This window comes from Octodon degus, unplaced genomic scaffold (assembly GCF_000260255.1).
Source record: "Octodon degus isolate 3935 unplaced genomic scaffold, OctDeg1.0 scaffold00007, whole genome shotgun sequence".
Lineage (NCBI taxonomy): Eukaryota > Metazoa > Chordata > Mammalia > Rodentia > Octodontidae > Octodon > Octodon degus.
The window spans coordinates 17,929,914-17,937,397 of NW_004524583.1; the positions used below are offsets into that span (position 1 = coordinate 17,929,914).

Sequence of the window (7,484 nt, forward strand, 5' to 3'; positions counted from 1 at the left end):
GGTCCTCTGCCTTCCAGGCCGCATGGGAGGGGGCGGGGCGCACGCAAATCACCTGACCTCAGCAGGCATCGGTGCCTCACTGGCAAAAAGCACCAGGGGCACTACGTAAATAACCCACATGTCTGACCCAGAGCCCAGAGCTCCCAGCACTTAGGAGGCTGAGGGAGGCAGGAGGATCACTGTGAGTATGAAGCCAGCCTAGGTCTTATAGTGAGAGCCTGTCTTAAAAAAAAGAAATAGGGCCGGGGAGTTGGCTCAGTAGAATAAGCGCTTCCCTGGCAAGCGCAAGAGCCTGAGTTCAATCCCCGGTTCTGCCAATAAATAAAATGCAAATATAAAGAGTTGGTGAGCCAGTTTAACCCCATGGCTCAGTAGAAGAAGCGTTTGCCTGGCAAGTACAAGGGCCTGAGTTCAATCCCTGGTTCCACCACCAAAAAAAAAAGACAATTTAGCTGGAAAGGAACCAGCCTGATACCCACATTCCAGACAGTGCATATGAGTCAGCTCCCACTGGCATGGGAGGCAGGGGACATTCTTCCACGTTCCTCAGGACACACTGCTGCACACTAGGCGCTCCAGCAGAACAGGCACCGCAACACAGGCTTTGAGCACACACAGGTAAGACCTTGTGCGCAGCAAAAGCACAAAGGAGTAACCCTAAGTAAAATCCTCAACACTGTCCCTAGAACTCCTGCCTCAGGGTGCCCATCGGGGACAGCCAGGCATGACACAGAGCAGCCTGGGCCTGGGGCTCACACACTTCCTAAGTCCCACGAGAATCAAATGGGAAAAGGACAAGAGTATATATATATATATGAGGCGGGGACCAGGGGACCAGGGGACCAGGGGACCAGAGCCAGTGTGCCTCAAAAGGTGCCCCAACTGTGCCCTAAGGCCTGATGCAGGGCAGGCAGGCAAGCGCCTTGGGCCTCAACCACTACTTTCTTCTTCGCAGAGAACCCGAGCGGCCCTGCCTACCGACTGTGAGCTTCAGAATTCAGTCTCTCAACGACAAGTATTTATCAAGTAGCTACTCTACACGAAGACACTGTGCAGGCCTTGTGGCAGAGACAATGATGAATCACACAGGCCCTACTCCCAAGAGCTCAGATTCTGCTAGAAGCATCCAGCTCAGTCCATCCGTAACAAACGGAGGTGGAGGCCAGCATCCCGGGCTGGGGGAGGACCCCATGACGCCCCCCCCCCCAGCACCTCAAAACCAAACCCAAACAAAAACACAGGGAGTGTGTCCAGAGGTTTGGGAGCTCTTTCAACACTACTGAGAATAGTGTGAGCCCTGGGGACGCCTGTAATGAATGACACACTGTCTCTGTCTTTGAGGAACTTGATCTTGTGAAGAAAACAACTATATGAGCAGATAACCCACAAAACAAGGTGCTGGTACAGAAGTGTGAATAAATAAACCATGCTAACATAGGCAGCAGCAGCAGCACCACTGCAGCCACTGGGAGAAGTGGAAGCGTTTCTGAAGGGGGCATTTCTGAAGGGGACTCAAGGATGGGTGTGCCTTTGCCAGGTGAGAGATCTGAGGGCACCTGATGCCAAGGGAGCCGCACATGCAAAAGCCAAGTCCAAGTCCCACCTAAAAGCCCCTGGACCTCCCAAGACCCTGCCCCTCTGGCAGCGGGAGGCCTGGCTGGCAATTAGGCTTCAGACAGCTGAAGGAATTTTCCTGGCTTTGCACAAAAGGACAGGCAACCACCAACACAGGTGGAAACGGGTCCGTGGAACCAGGCGCAAGACAGTGTGCCACACAGGTACAGACACGTGGGGCTGTGGCTACAGGTCGTTTCCTAGAGCCAAGCAGGGCAGGAGAGGAATGCAGAGGTCTGAGAGGTGCCCATGGTTCATAGAACACTGGTTAGGAGAAAGAGCGCCTTGGGGGAACACGGGAACACGGGTTACAGGGAGGCGTGAGACTAATTCTAACTCAGGTGAGGAGGGCAGTAACATGGCCCAAAATAAAGGTGAGGACCTGGAGGTATGCACATATTTGATGCTACTAAAATCAGGAAGGCGCCAGCTACTTGGACTCCCCAGGGATGAGGAGAGGGAGAGAAAGGGAGGGAGGGAGAAAAAGGGGAAAGAGAGCCAGCGAGCAAGAGCACTCCCTCAGAAAACAGCTCCCTTCCCAACCAACCTCCCCAGCCTTCCCCACCCCTGGGTCTCTTCTTCACAAGAGAAAAAGCAGAAAAACCTCTCCCAAAGCCCAGGCTTCTGTCCTGGGATGAGTGAGGCCTAACAGGAGAACTGAGGGGAGTGGAAACTGTCATCGCGGCTGCCCGGAGGGTCTGCACACTGTGGGGTGGGGGTTTTCCCATAGCATGGGCCCCCCATCTCACCCCCGTCCTCCCCAGGGGCCTCCACCAGGGAGGCCCAAGAAACTCATCCAACCAGTTCCTAGTGGAGGAAGAGAAGAGGAGGAGAAGAGTTTTCTCCCAGAGCTGAATCCAGGCATGTGCAGCAGCTGCCACTGAACCCAGACTCAGGGGTGCACATGGCGGGAATCACAGTGGCAGTTCCAGGGTCTGGGACCGCGAGGCCTCGCCTGGGCATGAAGGAAACAGCTAGGTCAGGGTAAACAGTCTGCCCTCTGGACTTCCCTGCACCTGCTGCCCGGAGCTACAGGGATGGTGGGTGCTGGCCCTGTCTGGCTTGGCTTCCGTCCTGGGGGTAGGCGACCTGCTCTACCAGCTGCCACTAGGTTTGATCCAAAACAACCACCCCCTGTGGATTCTGGGAAGAGGAAACTTCAGGAAGAAATGGGAGATTAACTCTGCTTTCTCTGTGGAGCCCAGTGTGTGGGTCTTCCCCTAAGCACTCCAGTTTGCAGATTTTGGGGATGGAAATCTGCAAAGGCACCCTAGAAAGCATTCGCAGTCACCTCCAAAAGGGAACAGCTATCACCCAGGTGGGTGGAAAGGGCCTAAAACGGCCTGCACCAGCAGGGCCCTCGGGAGGAAAGCAGTCTTTGGCCTCAGATCTGAGGCTGGCTAGGGCTCCAGGGGGTCAACAGGCAAGGCTTGCAGGCCTGGGGCTGACGGGCCCAGGGTCACCCGGGCCCAGGGACACCCCATCTGCGGCCCTAGCCTGGCCCCAGGGCTTACCTACCGCTTTCCTCAAAAGGGCTCCCATCTAAGCACCAGGAGGGTGGTGGCGAAGGGCCAGGGCTCTGCATCCTCCTAGGACAGCAGACCGGCAGCCCAGCAGTTAACAGGCAGGGAGCGAGGAGCTGCCACCAACAGCCTCAGGAATTAAAGCGCCCGCGCCTCCAGGCGGGAGCTCTTCTATAAGCGGCCTATTCAGAACCAGTCCGGCGTGTGGGTCATACTTTCTGCATTTCTCTCATTCCTGATTGCAGCTGGGGGCCCAGCGGGGAAATGCTGCTTCTCACCACGCAGACCTGCTGAGGAAGGACCCAGACTGCAATCCTGGGAGCTTCACACAGCTAAGCACTTGCAAGTATCTCCAGCCCTGTGCTTTGAGGACACTGAGACAACGTGCAGGAAGTCAAATACTGAAGACTCCGAACAAAGCCAGATCAGTCACCAGCACAACAATACCGCGTTTATGCAGCACCGCCCCCACCCAAGCCCTCGCAGGGGAAGGACGCAAGGACGTTAGTTAACCCTTGTGTCTTCCCAACAGCAAGGTCAGAGGGAGGAACAGGTGGCCACTGGTCCCTGGCTTACCCTCAGGAAAACTGAGGCACAAGTGGCCCTGTCAGACTGCAGTCATTAAAGCCAGCATTTATTAGGGTGCACCAGGCCCTGTGCTCACAATCTCTCTGGCAGCGCACAGCACCCACTCACCTGGGGCTGGGCAGCCTGCGTGGGGTGGAAGTCAGGGCTTGCTGGAACCCAGCATCTTTGGGAGTTAAAGAATGAAAAGGTGCCATCCTCAGGCCTCCTCCTGGACATGCCCTAAAGCACTTTCTGCCCTTTTATAAGTTCACCTGGGGAGATGGCTCAGTAGAATAAGCGCTTGCCTGGCAAATGCAAAGGCCGGAGTTCAATCCCTGGTTCCGCAAAAAAAAAAAAAGTTCCCACTTTGCCTAGAACAAGTACCTACAAGTACCTACAGTGCAAGACAATCTTAGACGGAAGCCAGAAAACAGTCACCTGGGAATTCATGGCTCACCTGCAGATGCCTCCTGGGCAGCCAGAGCAAGGTGGCAGCCCCGCCACCACTGCTCCGGGGCTGGGGGTCCTCATACGCAGTGCCAATTTCTCCGAGTGCTGTCACTTTAACTCACACTCTCAGAGAAGGAAGGCCCAGGGCTTCTCACCCACAAATCCCTACTACAGTTCTAGCAGCTGTGCAAACAGAGGACAGAAGCAGACTGCAGAACTAGGGTAGAGGGCATTTTGTGGGTGCTTCTGCATGCAGGTGAGAGAAAAAGGCACCCCAGTGCGATGCATAGGTAGAGGTTTGAGAATAGAAGGTCAGACTGCTCACCTTGGCTACTTGCGCATCCTCAGTCCAAACAGACATCCCCAGTTCTTGTATTTTTTTTCAATTTTTGAGACAGGATCTTGCTAAGTTGCCCAGGCTGAGCTTGAACCTGCCATCCTCGTGCCTCAGCCTCGCGGAGCGCTGGGAGGACAGGTACACACCATGTTTACTGACCTCATGAACTATATGCCAGCGTTGGCACACACAGCATTGGGCAAGAAGAGCCCTCGTTCTCAAAGCCACAGATGACGGACAATCAAGACTTTTCTCGTTGGCTGTTTGGCTGATGTTCTTTTGCAGAGCTGAGAATCCAACCTGGCCTTGGCTCACCAGGCAAGCGCCCCACTCCTAGTGCCTCTCCAGCCCCTACTACCTTTCTGGAAAGTGGTTAGTGCCGTGGGGATGACAGAACAGTGCAAATAGTATGATTGGGCCTGGAGCTTCAAGCTCACAGAAGATGATTCCTGGGCAGAGACTCCATTTGGTTTAAGGGGCCGGAAGTGCACCACTCAGGGAGAGCTTCATCTCTGCCCTATACCTCATCAGGATGGGCCTAGAAGGGCTGGCCAAATAGCTCAGCAGATTAAAAAGCCTGCAAGCAGGTGCAAGGGCTGGGTGTTTGATCCCCAGGCCTGCAGTGCTAAACCTGGAAAAGATTTTTAGGGACTTGGGGATAGTTCAGTGGCATAAGTACCTGCCTGGCAAGCTCAAGGACCTGAGTTCAACCTCTGGGACCAAAAAAAAAAAAAAAAAAAAAAAAAAACCAACAAAAAAAATTTTTTTTTTTTTTTTTTTTTTTTTTTGGAACCAGGGATTGAACTCAGGCCCTTGCGCTTGCCAGACAAATGCTTATTCCACAGAGCCATCTCCCTGGCCCCAGAAAAGACTTTTAAAACAAGAACACTTACAATGACTTTAAAAGCAAGAGCCAGGCATGGTGGCCTGTAGTCCCAGCACTTGGGAGGCTGAGGCAGGATCTAGTTTGAGGCCAGCCTGGGTTACATAGTAAGAGCTTGTTTCAAAAGCAGGCTGCGGAGATGGCTTAGTAGAATAAGCACTTCCCTGGCAAGGGAAAGGGCCTGAATTCAATCCCCTGTTCTGCCCCCCCCCAAAAAAAAAGAAAAAGAAAAAAGAAAAAAGAAAGAAAGAAAGAAAGAAAGAAAGAAAGAAAGAAAGAAAGAAAGAAAAAGAAACAGCTGGGTGTGGTGGTACATGCTTACAATCTCAGCACTCTGGGAGGCTGAAGCAGCAGGACAGAGATATCCCACCAAGTCTGGGCAATTTAGCAATAATCTGTCCCAAACATAAAAAAAATTCCGCATAGCGAGACCCTATCTCAAAAGGACAAGAAACAAAACAAAGAAAAACATTAAAGGGCTGGGAATGCAGCTCAACCAGAAGGCTCTGAGAGTTCCACACTAGTATCACACTACACACAAATAAAAAACAAAATAGGGCTGGCAATATAGCTCAGCAGCTAATAAGCGCTTGCTTAGGTTAAGTGCAGGGACAAGGATTCCATCCCTGGCACCTCATGCTGTCGGTCCGCCCTGCCCTGGGGGCACTGAGCCAGGAGTCTGGGTGTGGTGGCCCATGCCTGTAATCCCAGCACTAGCAAGGCAGAAATCCAGGATCACTTCGAGTCAGAGCTGAGTAGTTAAGACCCTGCACAAAAAAAATAAAACTTAACAAAATAGTACTGGGAGGACCATTTAAACAAAGAACTTGGAGCCGGGGAGATGGCTCAGTAGAATAAGTGCTTGCCTGGCAGGCGCAAGGGCCTGAGTTCCTCATTCCTGGGTTGCGCAAAAACAACAACAACAAAAATCTCAATAGAAATACACATTATTATAATTTAAAACCCAATAGTTAGGTTAAATAGAAACTTAAACACAACTAAAGAGAGAATTAGTAAAGTGAAAGATAAACTAAGGAAACCATCCGGGGCAGCCCCTGAACCTCACCGGAACTTCCAGAACAGAAAATCTCATGAGACAAATAATAGATTTAATAAATTTGGGGGGGGGATTTTTAAGACAGGGCCCCACTCTGTAGCCCAGGTTCCATGGTTGTTGGAAAAAAGCATTCCATGTTATGTCTAAGGCCTTTGATATTCAGACAGATAGTGATGCTAAGCTCAAATGCCTGTTATAGGGTAATAATATCATTAAGCTTCTCTTCTGAAGGGTTAACAATTTAAGTTTGCAGACCAAAAAATTAGAGAAAAAGAAGGGCTACAAGGATAGCCAATATTTTGGCCCTAGCCCTTCAAGGTCAGTGAAGACTCAGGACAAAAGAGAACCTCTGCTGTGACATCCTGTAACTCAAGTGGTTATCCCACATTTTCTGATCAAGGAGATTATGGGGCCACAGAGGAAAGTGATCGGTGATGCGTAATGTGCCTAAGGAGAGTCATCTAGAGAGAAAAAAGTCTCAGGCTTTCACAGAGAGCAAATTGGTCAAGCAATGGCCATGACTCATCCAGATGGCTGACACTGACAAAAGATCCACAAGGTGCTGTACATGCTTCAGGGTAAATCCTGAGGGGATTTGACTGACCTTCAGATACAAAAGTTTCATTTTTAGCTATATAGGTCTTGCTTTAACTTGGTCTTAACCACTCAGCAGAAAAGTATAACCATGAGGTATAAAAGTAATGCCATATTTAATATGCTGAACTTCAGACAACTACCAGTTCCGCTGATAACCCATTATTCTTATGGACTATTGGACTATATTGGGTTATTTTGCTGAATTCAAGTACCTACAGTATTTGAACTGACATCAAGTATGAAAAGGTCCTGTAAGGACTTCTAATACAGCTTCTCTAACAGCAATGGAACACCCATCTCTGACAAAACAAAACAAAAAGGGGGGATATAAATAAAGGATCATTTTGTAGTGAAAAAAAATATACATGTAGGGCCGGGGAGATGGCTCAGTAGAATAAGAGCTCACCTGGCAAACACAAGGGCCTGATAGATATACAATTGAATATATATAAATAA

General features: G+C 50.7%; 1 protein-coding gene across 7 annotated transcripts in view; it reads right to left on the reverse strand.

Annotated features, from left to right (window-relative positions):
- Plekhg3 (pleckstrin homology and RhoGEF domain containing G3) overlaps positions 1-7,484 on the reverse strand; it is a 47,187-nt gene that overhangs the window by 24,006 nt on the left and 15,697 nt on the right. Inside the window, exon 1 of one of the 7 annotated variants that reach the window (XM_023702903.1) lies at positions 4,651-4,671. The exons of 5 other annotated variants lie outside the window; for them this stretch is intronic. The gene's annotated coding sequence lies outside the window, so the exon portion shown is untranslated. Of the gene's footprint in view, positions 1-4,479; positions 4,494-4,650; positions 4,672-7,484 lie in introns of those variants that run through there. One more of the 7 variants, XM_023702894.1, reaches the window with a different exon arrangement.